Source organism: Ambystoma mexicanum, chromosome 3p (genome assembly GCF_040938575.1).
Source record: "Ambystoma mexicanum isolate Mex_15411 chromosome 3p, UKY_AmexF1_1, whole genome shotgun sequence".
In the NCBI taxonomy this organism is placed as follows: Eukaryota; Metazoa; Chordata; class Amphibia; order Caudata; family Ambystomatidae; genus Ambystoma; species Ambystoma mexicanum.
In genome coordinates, this window is record NC_090925.1 from 839,003,292 (window position 1) to 839,023,593 (window position 20,302).

Here is a 20,302-nt window from a genome sequence, read left to right on the forward strand (position 1 = left end):
GTCCACTGATAACATGCGTATTATTCAGGCGGCCAGGAAGCCCTCGACGAGATCTCATTACAGGAGCAAATGGCTTTGGTTCTGCCACTGGTGCTTAGCCAAACAGCTGGACCCCAGGGGTGCTACAATCGACATGGTGCTGTCCTTTGTCTCTCATCTAGCAGAGTCGGGCATCCATGTCTTGACATGCAGGACTTATCTTTCGGCTGTTGCTGCATACCTATCCACGGATCACTGCTCTTTTTCACTGGCAAACCCAGTGGTTAAAAGGCACTTTGCGGGTCTCATGCGTCTTTACCCTCCTGTTTGCAAACCACATCCGACGTGGGATCTGAATATGGTCCTTGCGGCCTTGTACCATAAGCCCTTTGAGCCAATGGCTACTGTAGATCTTAAGCACCTTTCGTGGAAAGTGTCCTTCTTGGTCGCTGTAAAAGTGTCCTTCTTGGTCGCTGTGACTTCGGCAAGACGTGCGAGTGAGCTCCAGGCCTTGTCGGTAGAGCATCCCTTTCTGGTTTTTCATAAGGATAAGGTTGCCCAGAGGACGAATCCTTCTTTCCTTCCAAAGGGGTCTCTGATTTTCATCTGAATCAGTCAATATCCTTGCCTGTCTTCTTTACAAACCTAGCCTCAGAGGCTGAGAGGGTTTTGCATTGCCTGGACTTTAGAAGAGCTCTTAAGTTCTATCTGGACAGAACATCTGAATTTAGGAGTTCTTCTCAACTGTTGGTGACCTTCGGTAATCCGCAGGGTAAACAGGCCTCCAAAGCGACTATTTCCAGATGGATCGCTGCCTGTATTATGGAGTCTTACGCTGTCAAGGTCTTCAACCTCCAAAAGGGGTTCATGCACATCTGGTATGGGGAAAGGCAGCTGCTGTTGCCTTTCAAAAGTATGTCCCCTGGGAGACCATCGCGAAAGCGGCTACCTATTCCTCTCCATCTGCCTTTTGTAAACACTACTGTTTGGATCCGAGCTCCAGGTCTGATGCTCAGTTTGGCCAGGCTGTGCTTAAAAACCTTTTATCAGTAAGGAGTTTTCCATCCACCTGTAATTCCTGTGAGGAGTGCTTGGGAATCTCCCATAAGTATGGAGGAAAGGGGACGGGACGTAGGAGTATGATAAGGTTACTCACCGTAGTGACCACCTTACTCCTAGTCCATAGTCCCCTTTACTCCATATGCCCACCCGCCGTCCCCTCTAATAAGGTTCCTCTGTTATTGCTCAAAGGCAATAGTAAAGGACTGATGGGAGATGCGCTGGGCGGGGTTACGGCCGTGTGCGGTACCCCGCGTAAAAAGAGAGGAAGGACACATTTTTGAAAAATGTGATGCTTGTTACAAAGTGCTCCGGTCCCGTCCAACAGGACGGAGGAATGTCCCATAAGTATGGAGGAAAGGGTACTATGGACTAGGAGTAAGGTGGTCACTACGGTGAGTAACCTTTATTATTCTTCTGCATTAACAACTTAAGTATAAGTGAAAAGAATAAGGTTGGAAGAAACAAAAATGTAATTAATTCTGGAGGGAAGAGTAATAAAATCAAAAAGTGATAGATGCAAGGATTTTAATTAAACATTACCACGATCATTGCACTGCACAGCATTCCATGACATACTTCTTTAGTATGTCTGTGCCATTACAGAAGGGGGCAAGCCATTAGCAAATGACTCTTGGTTCTGTCACCAAAAGGTGCAGTTCAGTCTCAACTACAGGGCCACGTAGTGGAACACACTGGAACACAAGCAACCACAGGCATTTTCAGGCCTTGTAGTCTCGCAGTTTAGGCAGGGCTGCTCACATTAGTGGCAGGGCTAAGGCTGATTTGCAGACAATGGTATGGAAGGCTGACCAGAGCAATGCCGGTGGTTGTGATTGATTTGAAGACTTACATCCATCCTTTTTTTTAGTTTTGCCTACTAGGGGTAAGCCAGAACTCTTGCAGTGGAACATAGATCGGATGGAGACAGGGGGAGGAAGCCAGATGGTATCAACAATTCCAGTGGCCATGGTAGATCTTACAATTAGCTATAAGGTCCTGGGTGAAAATGAAGAACTGGATTGACCAGCTGCAGGTCAGTCCAATGATATATCTGGAACAGGTGGCATATTGGGGCAAAATCCCTTCTTTAACGAACGGGTGCCCCCTCAGACACCTGTGTCTTTTTTTTATCCAGGAACATTGCAGGTGCTGTGCCCAAGCTTTCGCAGAGGGAGACAGCTGCTGCCCTGAGGGAATATGATATGATCCTCCAGGAGACTTGGGCACTTTCCCCATTATGCTTTGATGGCTATGTTTCAGTATGTGTCCCAGCTGAGAAAGGTAGACGTGGGCGATGTTTTGGTGGTCTGGCAATCTTGGTGAAGGCGTCCCTAGCCTTAATGCTAATGGTGAGAGAAACTAAGAATGGGAATGTGCAATGTATCACTGCACGCCCTGTTGGTGGCCGCCCTTTATTTTTGGTCAATTTCTATAACAGTCCACATATTGCTAACCAAGGGTGCCCAGGGGCGTTGAGAGATTTGATCGAAGCATATGGTATCGCTAATGGGAACCGGGGCTCATTGCTAATCTTGGGCTGCGACTTTAATGCGAAACTAGGGCCGGGGGTGCCGTTAGTGAATCTAGACCCTGGTGAAGACTTTGTTCATGGGGTAACTCCTGCACAAATGGTGGATGAAAGAATGTGTGCAAGGGGACTGCAGTTTTGTGAGTGGTTTTTAGAGTTGCGGGTCCAGTCTTTGAATGGCCGTGTAGAACGGATCGGCCCAGGAAGCCAACCTTTGTTGGTACACAAGGATCCTCTACGATCGATTACTTTTGTCCTCACCTAAGAGATTGGCATCTAATTAAGGAGTTCGAGGTCCCCAAGAATCTATGTACTGACCATCACGCATTGAGGCTGGTCTTGGGAACTGATTCACTGGTGGTTCCAATTGTTAATTTTCCACAATTGGACCACTGTGGCCTCAATCCCCTGTGTAAACAGAGAATAAAATAGGCTAAGCTGGATCCTCTGGATACGCAGTCTTCCATTTGTAAAGCGAACAGAGAGGAATTTACTTCTAGCCTTTCAAACGGATACCCTCCAGGTTCTTTAATCTCTGCATCACAAATCATTTGGGACACTATGTCTAATATCTTCCAAAAGGATTTTAAAACTGGTAGAAAGAATCCGGAAACCTGGTTTGATGCATCGTGTCCGTCAGCACAGAAAAACCTTAAAGGTATTCTGGCTGCAAAAGACAGTACCCGACGGGACATAATTGCTGCTCGGGCGCACTATAAAAGCGCCCTTGTTAAAAGGAAGAGCCACCTAGAAGAGCAAGCCTGGGAGGAACGTCTTCAGGCTGTACAATCACGAGAATCCAAAAAATTCTGGGAATTTGTGGCCAATGGGTCCCCCCCCATAAAAGAACAAAAACTTGTAAAGAGAATACTGTAAGCGCACTGGCATGGTCCAATCATTTTAGCACTTTATATAAAGGTCTTCCCTCCCCTAGTTCTAATGGACCACGTGGTTCTCTCTTGCGCCTAACCATTAAAGAGGTAGCGTTGGCTATAAACAAGCAACTCTTAACCATGCCCCCAGACCGGATGCCATTCCCGCTGATATTTTTTGGAATGAGGTGGATCTGTGGACCCCATTATTAACTAAGTGCTTTAATGCATACTTAGAACTGGGCACCTACCCGGTAACAAGGAGACCGTCAATAATTTTCCCTATTTTCAAGAAGGGTGACCCTGGTAGCCCTCTTTCCTATTGCCCGATCTCCCTTTTGGACACTTCAGTCAAAATCTTTCGTAGGGCGGTCTTGGCATGGCTCGAACAATGGATCTCTGATTCTGGGGTACTTACAGAGACCCAATACGGTTTTCGTCCGGGCTTGGGAACCAGGGATCAGGCCCTGAACTTGTACCTGGTGGGTGCTACATCTATATATGTGAGGGGTGAGCCATTATATTTGGCTTTTATGGACCTGAGCACCGCATTTGATAAAGTGTACAGGGCAATGATCTGGGCTGTGCTTAGGTCCATGGGCTGTCCGGAGGATCTGGTCAAGGTAAGGTGCTCCAAATAATCCATGAAAACACATCATCCTGTGTGAGATTTGGTGACCAGTGACAGTGTACAGCTTTCTTTGAGACCTTTTTGGGTGTTCGCCAGGGTTGTGTTGTGGCACCTGCACTATTTGCTTTGTACACAAATGGCGTCTATCAGGCACTTGTTAATTCGAACGCTGATTTCATCAGGATAGGAGGTGTCCCCCTTCCTGTCCTAGGTTATGCTGACGGTATGGTTATCGTAGCTCGTAACCCCATAGCCTTACAATGCCCGGTGGAGGTTTATACTCAATTCATGGCTACTCACAAGCTGTCGGTGAACTCCCAAAAATCAGCTGTTATGGCTTGCAGGAGCACAGGCATCAGACATCTTAAGATGCGGAGGATCTGGAGTGGTTGAGAACCTATTCTAAGGGTCACTAGCTTTGCATGTTTCACTGAGAACTGGGGAGGGTTTGGCCATGTGGATAAACAATGCATGAGGATGAGGCAGGCATTGGGGGGCCTGTCACGTTTTCAAAATGATTGTCTAGGGCATCCACTCAAGCTAATCCTTGAAGTCTACAGAGCACAAACTAAAACTGCCACTGACTACGGGGCCGCACTGTGGGACAAGGAAAAGATTCCAAGTATTGAAAATGTGGAGAATACTTTTCTTAAAAAACTACTTGGGCTACCGCAGTCTGCGCCAAATTATGGCACCCATTTGGAACTTGGGTGCCCTCACATTGCTGATGAGTGGTTATTGGCCCGTCGCGCACTGGCTGGCATTATGGTCAAACCAGAAAGCCAATCCCTCACATAACAGCACTGGTGAGAAGTTCAGCTGCAAAAAAATACTGTGGTTCATTTACATCCAGAGATGTATCAGTCAGTTAAACTGTGCTAGCCTCATTTGTCCTCCAACTTTTTTTGACTCTGTGTGTTGTAAGGGTCATAAGCAACTGTTCAAATCCATCCTTGAGTCAAACAGAGAGTCCTCTGCCTTAGACACTCCTGCAAACAGAAGGTACATTGTTCTAACTATTGCAGACACCATTCAGCCGTATTTGCTACATAGTAATAAACCCTATGACCGTTGGGCCCTCACACAAGCCAGATTTGACTGTTTATGGCTTGGGGCCCGAAGAAAAAACTGGTCTCACAATGTACAATCTTTGGCTTGCCCCTGCAATTAGTGCCCTGCGGAACACCTTTTGCATTTTGTGCGGTTTTGCCCAACATATACAGACTTAAGGAGGAAAACACTCTTGCCTTTACTGAAGTCTCCTGGAATGTCTCAAGATAGGCCTGCCCTACGCTATCTACTCTCAGCTGCCACGCTGCCTGTGGCTCAGTGGACTATTTGAGAAAGGCCTGGCACCGACCAAAATTATTTCCCAAAACTTGACTGAACATTGATAATCCAATGACTATTCTGGTCCCCTTTCGTTGGATATTAATTGGTACACACACATGCACTTTTTAACTTTTTTTATCCTATGCAATGTCTTTTTATCTCTGTGTTATGCATTTTTACACTATTGTATTTTATATTGTATTGGTTGTTTATAGAAAATCTGTTTCCGAATAAACGTATTGATTGACAGGATGTGAGGGGAAACACCCCTCCTCCATGCGGGTTTGGTCATTTACCCACCCAATGACTAGCCATGGCTAGGTGAATGCCTATGGCATTACTACCAACTACCTGCCCCTCACTGCCAAAATGTACCCTTTGGGAACCCTTTGAGCAAGCTCCAACACAAAGTAACATCAATCTCTGTGCTGTATAGGACTTGGCAGCGTTATACCTAAGCATTTTATTAGGGTTTTATTACTTAAGTGCCTTTGTAAATGAGCTCCTGGTGTGATAAAGATCTGTGTGTGTCTCTTCGGCCAGCGGATTTTATAAGCACTATGTCGATGCCTCCGTTCCTTGCACAGGAATCCTGTCTAAAACAAGCAAATGCAAAGCCAGCAGTTTTGGCTTGTGTAGAGGTATTAGATAAGACATTTGCCAGGCAATGACATCATGATATGATATGATAAGGCATTTGTAACGCGCCTATACACAAGTGTTTCAAGGCGTGACGAGGCAGGGGGGGAACAAGGGGAGACCGACAACAATCTTACTAGGCCAGGTGTCATTCAGATCGCGCAAGTGCAAGGGTAGAGGGGAAGGGGAAAGGGAGAGGGGAAAGTGCAGTACAGGGTTATTAGCATACAGCATAAATAACAAGGGCCAGCTGGTGGCAAGTGCGAGGTAAGTGCAGACAAGTGCTGGGAAGGGGGGCTGTATGGATACAGACACAGTCCCGTAGAGCAGGGGTTGCCGTGGAGGCAGTGCAGGTGAGAGTGGCTGGGCCGAGAACAGTGAATGGCCCAGTTGCAGATTCAGTGCAGTTTCAGTAATATTAGCAGGGGAGAGGGGGAGAGAAAGCGGAGGCAAAGAGGAAGGTTTTGAGGTGCTTCCGGAACCGGAGATGGTTCTCCTCAAGTTTCAGGGAGGTAGGAAGGCTATTCCAGAGGGAGGCCCCTGCAGTGGAAAGAGATCTGCCCCCAACTTGTTGTTTAGAGAAGCGGCTGACCCTGAGGAAGTTGGAGGCGGATGTGCGAAGAGCTCGAGAAGGAAGATATTTAGGAAGAGAGAGTTGAAGGTATTTTGGCCCAAGGCCCCAGACGGCCCAGGTACTTGCATTGTTCCCATTTTATGGCCAGGTGATACCCTTGTGGCAGAGCCTGGCAAAAGCCTATCCATGCCTAATCAAAAGCCAAAGCTGTTGGCCTTGGCAATGCATGTTGGTTTCAGTTTGTCTACCGAAGTGAAAGCGCATGGGCTCAGATGTAGGTTCTTCATTTGCTATGCCTAGGGAATTAAGATGGTGCTCACCGAGTTGGTCCAACAAGACCCTACCTGAAAATGACAACACTAGGATGGCAAGTATGGACCAGTTTCAGATCATCTTCTCCTGAGTACTTGCCAGTCGAGTTCCGATCTAAATAGAATGCACCTTTGTCTGTGTGAACGCCTAGCCTGAACTGCCAGAACTTTTCATGATTCAAACTGAATTGATAACCTCATACCGTTTGAGTAATTTAACAGAGTTTGCATGTAAACAAAATACATCAAGTGTATGGTCGGTCTTGTTTTTAAAGTATGATGTAAATCCTGGGTGCTGGGTGTTTGGGCAGTACCGGAAATAGAAATGATTTGCCATTTGCTGTGGGACCCCACCAGTGATGAGGAGGGGAGCAGTTTGGGAGGACTGCCCCCTCTCACCCACTACACATTTGCCTCTAAGAAGAGTGAAGTGTTTTCTTTAATGTTGCGGGCAACGTATAAAAGGTGTACATCTTTTAAAACTAAAAAGCAGTATTTCAAAATGTCCTAAAGAGTGCAATCAGAGGTGAATTTTACATTTGGACAAGAGGCTAATGGCCATCCCCCCTGCTCTGTCTCTCTCCTCTCAAACACAAACAGCCAGGATTGCTGTCACACTCACCTGTCTCTCTGCAGGAACGATGGATGAGCCTCCCTTGACCCCCGAGTTCTCACTTCCCCTGTTTTCACTCGGAGGGATTCCTGTCAAATACAAGGTAAACACTCAGACCTGAATTCACCTTATTCCCCTGGGCCCTTCCCTTTACTTTAGGGTGTACTGTGATGTCCCCTAAGGGCTTACCTTGATCTTTAGTAAGGTGTGCACTCCATCCTGCATCCGCAGGGGTGCGATTCGCTCATATGGATGATGCCAATGTCTGTTGGCTGAGTTCAGATGCCACACGCTGTTATATGCCTTCACAGCGAGGCCGAGTGTTCAAGGCGCCAGTTTCTTCACTGGCTAAAAAGTCTTTTCCAAGTGAAAGTGTTCAGTGTCCTCAATTGTTTGTATTGTCCTTGTTTGCCTAGGTATTTTGTGGGTGAGTAGCGCTGCGTGCTGAAGTCAGCTGCTGGTAGGTAAGCGCAGCGCCTTAAATTCGAGTGCTCCTGGTAAGGTCTCCTTTTTCTTCCCTTGCAGGAGTGGATTAAGTGATATTAGCGCCTCGAGTCCGGGTTCAGCGCTACTGAAGACTTTGTGGTCTGGTAAGTTTGCAAGGAGATAATGGTATATACTGCATTATTAGGGCGAGCACAATGACTAATGTCTCTTCTTTCTTTTGCTAGAGGTTTCTGAGCTCGCACATCTGACCTGGATACCAGTGTTGCAGGAAGATTTGGTGAGTATGTGCAGCGTTATTGCAGTGCGCGGGCTAACGGTGTTCTTCTTTGTTCTTACAGATGCTGGTGTTGAAGTCCCCTCTTGACCGGAGATAGCCGCGGCGTGGAAAAAACACGGAGTTACCTGTAAGCTGAAGCAGAATGATCCGAAGCAGGTAAGCGGAAGCAGGATGATCCGGAGCAGGTAAGCTGAAGCAGGATGATCCAGAGCAGGTAAGCTGAAGCAGGATGATCCGGAGCAGGTAAGCAGAAGCTGGCTGATCCAGAGCACGGCAAGTGTGTTGCTGATGCAGCTCACAGTAAGCAACTCGAAGCACTGGAGGTTTCTTGGGTGTGGCTTATATAGCCAGCCACACCCAAACACTAGAGAGCTCATGGATTGTCATGCACTTCCTGTTTGGCAACAGTAAGTGGTAACCAGGAAGTTACTACAAACACTAGGAAGGAAGAAAAATATGTATCTGCTATGGGTTCTTTGTGTGCCTATGCCAGGCCTGCCAAGCCTCCACCCAGCTGCTCCAACTATTTTCCTGATACCCAGGACAGTCTTCCCCCTCAAGACCCCTCCCAATGGTGTGTATGAGGGCTTTGGTTTCTCAGGATGGTTCCGATGGAATTTTCGCACCAATCGAGGGGCATGCACGTGTGTGCTGGGTTCCCATGATCTTTCCTGGGGTACGTACCCTTTCCAGTCAATCAAATAATACAGGTTCTTTCATACTAGTTTGGAATCTAATATGTTCTTTACTTCATATTCTGGTGCTTCTTCACCCACTTGTATGGGTGCAGGAGGTGTGGAAGTTCGGGTTCCTGGGTGTGCTGGTTTTAATAGTGATACATGAAATACGGGATGTATACGCATATGTTGAGGTAACGCCAGTCTCATGGCTGCTGGATTAATAACTTTTTCAATCGTATACAGGCCGATGTATCTAGGCTGACATTTTTTGGGACCCTTTAAAGCAATGTGTCTAGTTGCCAGCCAGACCGAGTCTCCCACCTGATAATCCGGGGCTTCTCGTCAATGGCGATCAGCGTTTCTGTTCTGTGTTCTTTGGCTTGCTGTAGGTTCCTGCTGGCTTCTCTGGCTGCTTTCATGATACTGGCATGCAGATTCTTTACTGCAGGCATTTCAATATTTTCTGGCGGATCGTAGACCGACGTTCTGGGGTTTCGACCATATATAGTAAAGAAGGGTGTTGCTTGAGTTGATGAACGTGTTGAATTGTTGTAGGCATACTCTGCCATCCATAGTATTTCTGTCCAGCTTTGGCCTGTTTGGTGTAAGAGACATGTATAACAAGAATGCCACTGAAAACAGCTACCCGCCTCTACACATGCTGGGTGTACCTGGTTGCACTAAGTGTTGACAGTCATATTGGTCAAAATGATCCAAATAGGACAAGGGAAAAGAATAGAGATCAACATTTTTAATTAATCCGTAGAAAACTAACATGTTAAAAAAAAACGTAATGCATTCTGTTTACAAAACATAAAAACAATTAGTGAAAAACACAATTTTTCTAGTCGAAAAAAACAACAACCACCGTCATCATTTAAAAAAAAAAAAACAGTTGAGTGAGGTTAGTATAGGTGTAATATTGACATTGCATATATCCTCAGTTTATATTTTATTAGTCCTTGGCTCTGTCGACACAGAGAAATGTGTTTCTAGGTATCAGCTGATGTAGTTTGAAAAGAGGAAACATTCTCTGGCTGGCTTAATCTGTCATGAGACATGTGCTGAACCCGTCTTCAGGACAATACGTTTTTTAGGGACACAGATGCATAATGATGCAGCTAAAAACCAAAAACACAAAGATAACGTGTTAGTGGCACATTTAAAAACTAAAGAGAGGATCTCTATAGATGTGCACGTACAACCATTGGTACTAACCTGGCAATTACTTTGTAGCAGTGTAAGGCGTCGAAGATGGTGACTGTGTAGACCAAATTCGATAACATCAACTGTGCAAACTTACAGTTTGAAAAAGGGCTAAAAAAATAAAACCAAATTTTTGTTTTTAGCTATTGATTTTTCGGAACCACTTATATCATTGTTAAATTGTGATTGCGCAAGCGAAACTATGCGCTTAATGACTTTAAACATTACGTTTTTGTTAAAAGTATGTCCAACATTTGACCAACTACCGATAATAATTACCTTTGAACTCATTCGAGCACGAGCCCTGTGCGTGTGCGATGATCGACACGGAATGCAGTAAAATGAAACGGTGTTCGTCTTGTCAGTGTTACTGATGGAAAGCCACAGTTCGCTGTCCGAAGGACCCGGACTGGAGGGGGTGCCTTTTATTTATTTGACAAAGTTCTCAGATGGAACGTCGTGTGACTATTTTCCAAAAAGAGAGAAACACATAGAGTACTAGTGAGAGACTGAACCCACAGGGGTCGTAGTTAATTGACCAGCGGCAGCGTAACTTTTTAATCTGCTTACCTGTTCTTTACCTGGCGTATCCTGCCAGCAAGGTGCAGACTGTTACAATGCCGCACGCTGAATGAAAACGCTGAAGGCTGCGGATCAGGTGTGTCTGTATTTTAAAAACCGACTACTAGACCATGCGCGTGCTTGTTGAGAGCGAAAAATCGGACGCCATCTGGGGTGAAAAAATGGCCGATTTCAATAAGGAGATTCGTAATAGAGATAAAGCGAAAGTGCAGAACAAATTGCTCTAATCACTGCAAAACGCCACATCCTTCTTCTGTGGTGCTATTAATATTCATTAATGGATTCGAAACGGTGTTACAAGACAGCATTGACTAGTCTTTACAAATTACCGTGGCGAAGGGACCAAATTGGGCACTTTTACAGGGAGAACTCAAACAGTCTAAATATAGAAGAAGGAGATTTGTTAGCATAGCCACATCTACGGAGGTGGGCTGTGTGGTAAAAATGAACACAATAATATAATATATCTCAAACTGATATATGTTGGCAAACAGCTGATGTAAAGGCAAAGTGGTGAATCATTTTCGAAGAAACAGACTCCATTCTATTCCGATGTTCAGGCTGGATTGGACTGTATTTAGATTATAAATCCACTTTTGTTCAAGCTGTCTTAATTTTCGATCTCTGTCACCGCCCCGTGGATGTGGTGGTACTGTTTGCAGTATAACCCACTGAATGTCTTTCACCGTATGTTTAGCTTTCACAAAATGGGCCACTAGTGGTTTTTCGGGCACTGCGTTTTTTACGCATGAACGATGCTCGCATATTCTTTGTTTTATTGGTCTCTTTGTTTTGCCGATATAAATAAGGCCACAAGGGCAAGTGATGGCATAGATAGCCCAAGGGGTGTTACAATTTGTGAATTGTTTGAGATACCAAGTGAAGCCATTGAGGTTGATGCTTTTGAGGTTGTGTGTTAGTTCACATACTGAACAGTTGCCGCATTTAAAGTGCCTGGTTATTGGCAATGAATGCCATAATGTAGTTTGTGACAAAGTCTGAGTTGTCTTTGGGCTCTTGTATGTGTGGACAAGCTTGTCACGTAAATTGGGCATGCGTTTGAAGGCAAACCGTGGTTGCTGTACAAAGAAATCTTCAGTTTGAATTAGAGGCCAGTTTTTTAGAATGCAACGGTGATAGGCGAGAAAGTTGAGACGCAGGTGATTTTGTCTTCTTGTGTCTTTTCTTGTTTTTCCAGGCATCGAGATCTGTCTGTGTTTCGTGCCCTTTTCATGGATCGTCTAATGATGTGTGAGGGGTATTCCCGTTCTTTTAGTCTAAGGGATAGATTGTGACTATGACTATCAAAGTCTTCTTTAGTCGAGCAATTACGCCTTATTCGTAAAATTGGCCGAAAGGGAGATTTTATAATGAATATTAATAGCACCACAGAAGAAGGATGTGGCGTTTTGCAGTGATTGGAGCAATTTGTTCTGCACTTTCGCTTTATCTCTATTACGAATCTCCTTATTGAGATCGGCCATTTTTTCACCCAAGATGGCGTCCGATTTTTCGCTCTCAACAAGCACGCGCATGGTCTAGTAGTCGGTTTTTAAAATACAGACACATCTGATCCGCAGCCTTCAGCGTTTACATTCAGCACGCGGCATTGTAACAGTCTGCACCTTGCTGGCAGGATACGCCGGGTCAAGAACAGGTAAGCAGATTAAAAAGTTACGCTGCCACCGGTCAATTAACTACGACCCCTGTGGGTTCAGTCTCTCATTAGTACTCTATGTGTTTCTCTCTTTTTGGAAAATAGTCACAAGACGTTCCATCTGAGAACTTTGTCAAATAAATAAAAGGCACCCCCTCCAGTCCGGGTCCTTCGGACAGCAAACTGTGGCTTTCCATCAGTAACACTGACAAGACTAACACCGTTCCATTTTACTGCATTCCGTGTCGATCATCGCACACGCACAGGGCTCGTGCTCGAATGGGTTCAAAGGTAATTATTATCGGTTGTTGGTCAAATGTTGGACATACTTTTAACAAAAACTTGTTTAAAGTCATTAAGCGCATAGTTTCGCTTGCGCAATCACAATTTAACAATGATATAAGTGGTTCTGAAAAATCAATAGCTAAAAACAAAAAATTGGTTTTATTTTTTAGCCCTTTTTCAAACTAAGTTTGCACAGTTGATGTTATCGAATTTGGTCTACACAGTCACCATCTTCGACGCCTTACACTGCTACAAAGTAATTGCCAGGTTAGTACCAATGGTTGTACGTGCACATCTATAGAGATCCTCTCTTTAGTTTTTAAAGGTGCCACTAACACGTTATCTTTGTGTTTTTGGTAGTTAGCTGCATCTGTGTCCCTAAAAAACGTATTGTCCTGAAGACGGGTTCAGCACATGTCTCATGACAGATTAAGCCAGCCAGAGAATGTTTCCTCTTTTCAAACTACATCAGCTGATACCTAGAAACACATTTCTCTGTGTCGACAGAGCCAAGGACTAATAAAATATAAACTGAGGATATATGCAATGTCAATATTACACCTATACTAACCTCACTGAACTGTTTTTTTTAAAAAAATGATGACGGTTGTAGTTGTTTTTTTCGACTAGAAAAATTGTGCTTTTCACTAATTGTTTTTATGTTTTGTAAACAGAATGCAGTACGTTTTTTTTAACATGTTAGTTTTCTACGGATTAATTAAAATATGTTGATCTCTATTCTTTTCCCTTGTCCTATTTGGATCATTTTGACCAATATGACTGTCAACACTTAGTGCAACCAGGTACACCCAGCATGTGTAGAGGCGGGTATCTGTTTTCAGTGGCATTCTTGTTATACACTCTTACATTCGGTCCTCAGCCACACAGCCCCCTAAAAAAGAGGACTTTCCTAGCTCAACACGTTTGTTTTACCCTGGTGTAAGAGACAGCCAAATACTGTTCTGTGGTCTGGTTCGTGCGTTCGGTTTGGCCGTCCGTTTGAGGATGGTAACTAGAAGGCAGACAGACTTCCACTCTTGCCACGGCACAACACTTTTTCCAAAACGAGATACAAATTGGCTGCCTCTGTCAGAAACGATTATGGTAGGTAATCCATGTAACTTGACGATTCGGTCTAGAAAAACCTGCGCCAGAGTCTGAGCTGAGGGAATACCTTATAGAGCTATGAAATGGGCCATTTTGGAGAAGAGGTCCACTACTACGAGGATGGTATTATAACCTGAGTTAGGAGGTAAGTCAGTGACGAAGTCCATTGATACTGTGTGCCAGGGCGTTGGCGGATTGGTGATTGGCTGAAGGAGGCCGGCTGGTTTTTGCCTGGATGTCTTGTATTGTGCACACACCTCACAGGTGCTTATGTAGGTGGCAATAACCTCTCGCCAAGTTGGCCACCAATAAGATTTGCTTACTTTCTTCATGGTTTTGGCTATACCTGGATGGGCTTCTAACAGCAAGTCGTGGTAGTCTGGTATGATTGCTTGTTGCAGATCCTTAGTTGGAACATAGAGGCATTTTTGGTAGTATGGTAGTTTGTCTCTAATGGTGAACTGATCTCCCTTCGTGTCCCAAGCCAGTAGGTCTTCTTCAGACATATTTTCTTTTATTGCTTCCTGCAGTATGTTTAACAGAGATGGGCCGGTGCCGAGAATTTTATGGCTGCGTATGATCTCCACCGGGTTAGGAGCATTGTAGACGTCTTCTGTGCCAATGCATGATAATGTATCCGGTTTCCTGTTCTTAACTCCGGGTCGGTAGGTGATCACAAAGTCATATTCCATTAAAGATAGGGCCCAACGGAGCTGCCTAGAAGACTGAGATTTTGCTGAGCGTAAGTATTGCAAGTTCCGATGATCTGTTATTATTGTGATGGTGTGTTTTGCTCCTAGTAAGTAATGTTGCCATTCACACAGTGCGCTTTTGATTGCTAGGAGTTCTTTCTCAGAAATCGCATAGTTCAATTCGACAGGGTAAAATTTCCTTGACCAAAAGGCTATGGGATGGAGGCATCCAGTTTCAGGATTTTGTTGAGACAATACAGCCCCCATGGCAATGCTTGAAGCACCGTTTCGCCGATGTACGGTAAATCGGGTTGTGGGTGTTGCAGTATTGGTGCTGAGGTGAAATTTTCCTTGAGAGCTCGGAAAGCTTCTTCCGCCACTGGTGTCCACTCGAACTTTCAGTGTTTTCGCAGCAAGGACGTTATTGGATGTACAATAGGCGAGAATCCTGATATGAAGTGCCGAAAAAGGTTTGCAAACCCTAGGAAACTTTGTACTCCTTTTACAGACGTGGGTGAGGACCAAGTGAGGATTGCCTCCACTTTTCTATTGTCCATCTTGATCCCTTGCGGTGTCAATACATATCCCAGAACATCTATCTCGGTGACGTGGATGGAGCATTTCTCTAGCTTTGCGTACAGTTGGTTTTTACAGAGTTTGTGGAGTACAGCCCCATGACCTGGTATTCATACAAGCCATAGCGGGTACGGAACGCAGTCTTCCACTCTTCCCCTTTCTTCATGTGTACCTGGTGATATGCGCCGCGTAAGTCGAGCTTGGTGAAAATCTTTGCTTGTTTCACCTGGTCTATGAGTACTGGTATCAGAGGTAACGGGTACTTATTTTTTATGGTGACTTGATTTAGGCCTGGTAATCAATACATGTTCTTAAGTCCCCCTCTTTCTTCGGTACGAAGAAGAGTGGGGAGGTGGCTTGTGACTTAGATGGTCTAATGAAGCCATTGGCCAGGTATTGGTCCAAGTAGGCCCGTAGATGAGCGTTTTCTTCCTCGGTTAAGGCATAGATGCGGCTGCACGGTACTTGTGCCCCTTGCTGCAGCTCAATCTGGCAGTCATATACTCGATGTGGTGGTAATGTATTAGCTTGCTCCTTTGCAAACACATCCTGGAACTCCTGGTATTCCTCTGGTAAAGTGCCCACAAAGCCAAAACGTGCTACTGTTCCTGTGTAGCTAGCAGGGGGCTTCCTTGGATCCCTTTGTTGTCGTAACAAGAGGCGCATTCCGTGGAAAAGAGTAAGGTTCGAGCTCGCCAAACTATCTTTGGGTTGTGCGTCTCTAACCACGGTATCCCAAGAATCAACTGGGATTGGGGTGCAGCGATAAGGTCGAATCGAATACTCTTCCTCTGGCCATCTTGGCTGATTAAGGTGACGATGGAAGTACACTGTGTTACTGGTCCCGAAAGGAGCTGTGTGCCATCCACAGGTGTCACGCTTTCAATGGTGTCCTTATGGTGGAATACCAATCGCAAGGTCCTTGCAGTGTTTATGTCCAGGTAGTTCCCAATAGGCCCACTGTCTATGAAAGCCTTGAGGGCATGCATTCAGTGGGCTGTGAAGGGTCTACCAAAACCACAGGAATACTGAAATGTGAGATCTGAGTGCTCCGTTCCTGGCTCGAAAGACCGACCTCTACATCTGCCGGTCGTTGCAGTTTTCCGCTATCGCGCCTGTGTCTTCCCCTGTGTTATCTAGTACCCCCATTGTCTTCCGCAGAGGTTTAACCGTGCAGTTCCGGAGGAAGTGACCAGATTGCCCGCAATATAAGCAAAGTTTTTCGTGACGCCTCCGTTCTTTCTCTGCCTTGGTGAGTGGTCCCCTGAGAACACCCAATTGCATGGGCTCGAAGTGTGTTTCTGAGGCCTGTCGATGGAGCGTTTCCTTTGGTCGGACATATACTGGTCTATGCTCCGATCTGGTTCGGTCGGCCTTGCGATCCTGTAACCGGTGGTCTAGTTGCATAGTTAGGTCGATGTATTCACTGCAATCTTCAGGAGGATAACTACTTGCGCCAAGACATCTTTTAATTCTCCTCTCAGTCTTCGATAAAATAACGTTATTTGTTTCTCCTCCTGCCAACCTGATTCGGCTATTAGGCGGTTTAATGTGGCGACATATGAATGAAACAAGATCCTGACCACCCTGTCGCAGAGAGAGTAGCTCATCATCCAGGGCCTGACCTTAAGTCCGATGGGCAAATAGTTTTTCCAGTTCACGCTGAAAACCTGGGTAATTTCTCAGTAAAGGGTCGTCCCTAAGCACTAATGGGATAGACCAGTCCGCCGCGTGCCCTCCTAAATAGGAGAGGACGAAAGCTTCTTTAGCTTGGTCATTCAAAAAAGTGTCTGGTTTGCATATGAAGTGTAGGTGGCATTGATTCATGAATGCTCCAAATTTCCTGGGATCTCCAGAGAAGCGTTCCGGGGGTGCTAAAGGGATGTTGCCTGGAAGGAATACTTGAACGGATGTGGCTACATATGCCACAGTAGGCTGTCCCAGAGGAACTCCACTTGGTAGGGGTGCTAGACCAGCTTGGGTCTGTAAGAGCTGTCTTGCCAAGTCATCTGTTTTATCCCTGTTGACTACCAGTTCGCGCCTTAGGGCATTTGTCTCAGAGCGGGGTGCATGCACCTCAGCCAGTAGTTAACCTAACAATAGGGAAAGCTGGTCTACCTCAGAGGTTTCCATCGCTCGGGCAGAGGTATTGAGGATGGCTTTGTGTTCGGTCACACTCACCTGTGTCTCTGCAGAAGCGATGGATGAGCCTCCCTTAATCCCTCCACTCCCCCTTGCTCCCCCCCCCCCCCCCCCCCCCGAGTTCTCACTTCACCTCTTTTCACCCGGAGGGATTCCTGTCAAATACAAGGTAAACACTCAGACCTGCATTCACCTGATTCCCCTGGGCCCTTCCCTTTACTTTAAGGTGTGCTGTGATGTCCCCTAAGGGCTTACCTTGATCTTTAGTAAGGTGTGCACTCTCGCAGGGGTGCGATTCGCTCATATGGATGATGCCAATTTCTGTTGGCCGAGTTCAGATGCCACACGCTGTTATAGGCCTTCACAGTGAGGCGAGTGTTCAAGGCGCCAGTTTCTTCACTGGCTAGAAAGTGTTTTCCAAGTGAACGTTGCGCAGAGACTGTTTAGGGTCCTGAATTGTTCGTATTGTCCTTTTTTGCCTAGATATTTTGTGGGTGAGTAGCGCTGCGTGCTGAAGTCAGCTGCTGGTAGGTAAGCGCAGCGCCTTAAATCCAAGCGTGCCTGGTAATGGCTCTCTATTTTCTTCCCTTGCAGGAGTGGATTACGTGATATTAGCGCCTCAAGTCCGGGTTCAGCGCTACCGAAGACTTGGTGGTCTGGTAAGTTTGCACGGAGATATTGGTAAATATATACTGCGTTATTCGGGTGAGCGCAATGACTAATGTCTCTTCTTTCTTTTGCAGGGGTTTGTGCGCTTGCACAACTGACCTGGATACCAGTGTTGCGGGAAGATTCGGTGAGTATGTGCAGAGTTATTGCAGTGCGCGCGCTAACGCTTTTCTTCTTTGTTCTTACAGATGCCGGTGTTGAAGTCCCCTCTTGACCGGAGATAGCCGCGGAGTGGAGAAAACACAGAGTACCTGTAAGATGAAGCAGAAGGATTCGAAGCAGGTAAACAGAAGTAGGATGTTCCGGAGCAGGTAAGCTGAAGCAGGATGATCCGGAGCAGGCAAGCTGAAGCAGGATGATCCGGAACAGGCAAGCTGAAGCTGGCTGATCCAGAGCACGGCAAGTGTGTTGCTGATGCAGCTCACAGTAAGCAACACAAAGCAATGGAAGATTCTTGGATGTGGCGTATTTAGCCAGCCACACACAAACACTAGAGAGCTCATGGATTGTCATGCACTTCCTGTTTGGCAACAGGAAGTGGTAACCAGGAAGTTACTACAAACACTAGGAAGGAAGAAAAAGATGGATCTGCTATGGGTTCTTTGTGTGCCTATGCCAGGCCTGCCAAGCATCCACCCAGCTTGCCCCAACTATTTGCCTGATACCCATGACAGCAGCACAGGCCCTACCAGTGAGGTCTCAGCTTTTCAATGTGCCGCAGGCCCTCCCAGTGAGGCCGTATCTTTTCAATGTGTCCCAAAGACAGATTATTTAGACAGAATATTGCTGCCGCATCTTTTTCTTAAAATGATATACAGTGTGATTGTTGGGTGATTAGAAATGAAGGGGATGCAGAACAAGCTATGTGAAACAATTACCTTGTCATGCATTTCATTTCACTTAGGGGCTGATTCATGGAATTTGTGCGCCGAAAAAAAGGGATTTGTGCGCCATTCTGTCTGCAAATCCCCATTTGTTAAACAGGGATTTGCAGGCAGAATGGCGCACAAATCCCCGTTTTTCGGCGCACAAATTCCATGAATCAGCCCCTCAGTCTCTTATGAGATTTTTTGTAAATTCTCATTATTTTCCATGCTGCACCTTGGAGGGTTCCATTTAGGATGAGGAAAATAAAGCTACAATCATAGAGTCAAGCGGAGTGGAAAAAGTGGTGCTAAAAGCATTTACAGCCACTTTCTATGCACTGCAGGATTTTGTATGATTTGGTAGGCGAAGTTGGAGAGCAGATAGGACTTGACAAGTTTGCCTGCTCTTACAGGTCCCCCTGCCAAATCCGACTGGTTTTCCGCCAGCATGTATTTTTATGTTGGTAGAAAACCAATGGATTCCTATGGAATGCACCCGACCCACCCTGGTAAAAGCAGGCAGATTCAAAAAGAAACCATCATGGATGGCTCCCACAATTGTTAATTGTGGGAGGGATCTATACTTTTCAAGACACGTAGTGGAAAAGGGAAGATCAGAGGTGAAATGTATTTATGTTTTATGCTTTACTTTACCAGTACTTGGTGGAAACTATTAGAATTGCATGCTGGGGCCCTTTTGGAAAAACTGCAAGCAGGAGTGGTCCCGTCTGTGCAATTTAGGATTCAAAACTAAATGACCCCCTTACTTGTTCATGAACATATTTCCACAGTGATATATAGATGTTCAGGTTGGTTTATCATGTGGCTCTTTAAAGTAATTGTATACAATTGAGTATTATATTAGGCATTCAAATCCAAACTTCAACACATATTTGTATCAACCTGAGCTTGGAAGACGTGTGGTCAAGTATCTAAATTTCAGATTAGCCACAAATTCTGGCTTTACCTCTTTCGCGCCTTGAAACACTTGTGTATAGGCGCGTTACAAATACCATATCATATCATATAATATCATATCATAACCAAAGTGTTTGATGATGGCCAAATCATTTAACCAGACTGTGCCTGTTCAAGAAAGCCTCGCTCATGGTTTCATAAATGGGCAGTACATGTTTCAGGACCTGCCAAGAGAGAGAACGAGAGAAAAAGAAAAAAAAAGAAAACGCACACACTTTTTACAAAAAAATCAGGCCACATTATTGAACAAAAATGTGAAATTCAATAGCAAATCAAAGTAAACACATCAAACAAAAAGCCATCATGGACAATTGCATATTATAACCAGTATATAAACAATATGTACCAGACAATGTTGTGCAGAGGAGCAAGGGCCCCTACTCCCTGCTAAGCCCCACCGGGAGCGATATCCGGAGTATGGAAAACCCTCAGCCTGCACTGTCTGCCTCCCGATACCACTCTCCCCTGCCCCGCTCCCCTCCACCCTGGCTCTCTCTCCTGCATGCTAGCACTTGCTCGTGCACTCAACTCAATTAAAAAGTTATTCAAAAATGCAACAAAATAAAATGTTATGCTTTGAAATGTCATTTTGTAAGA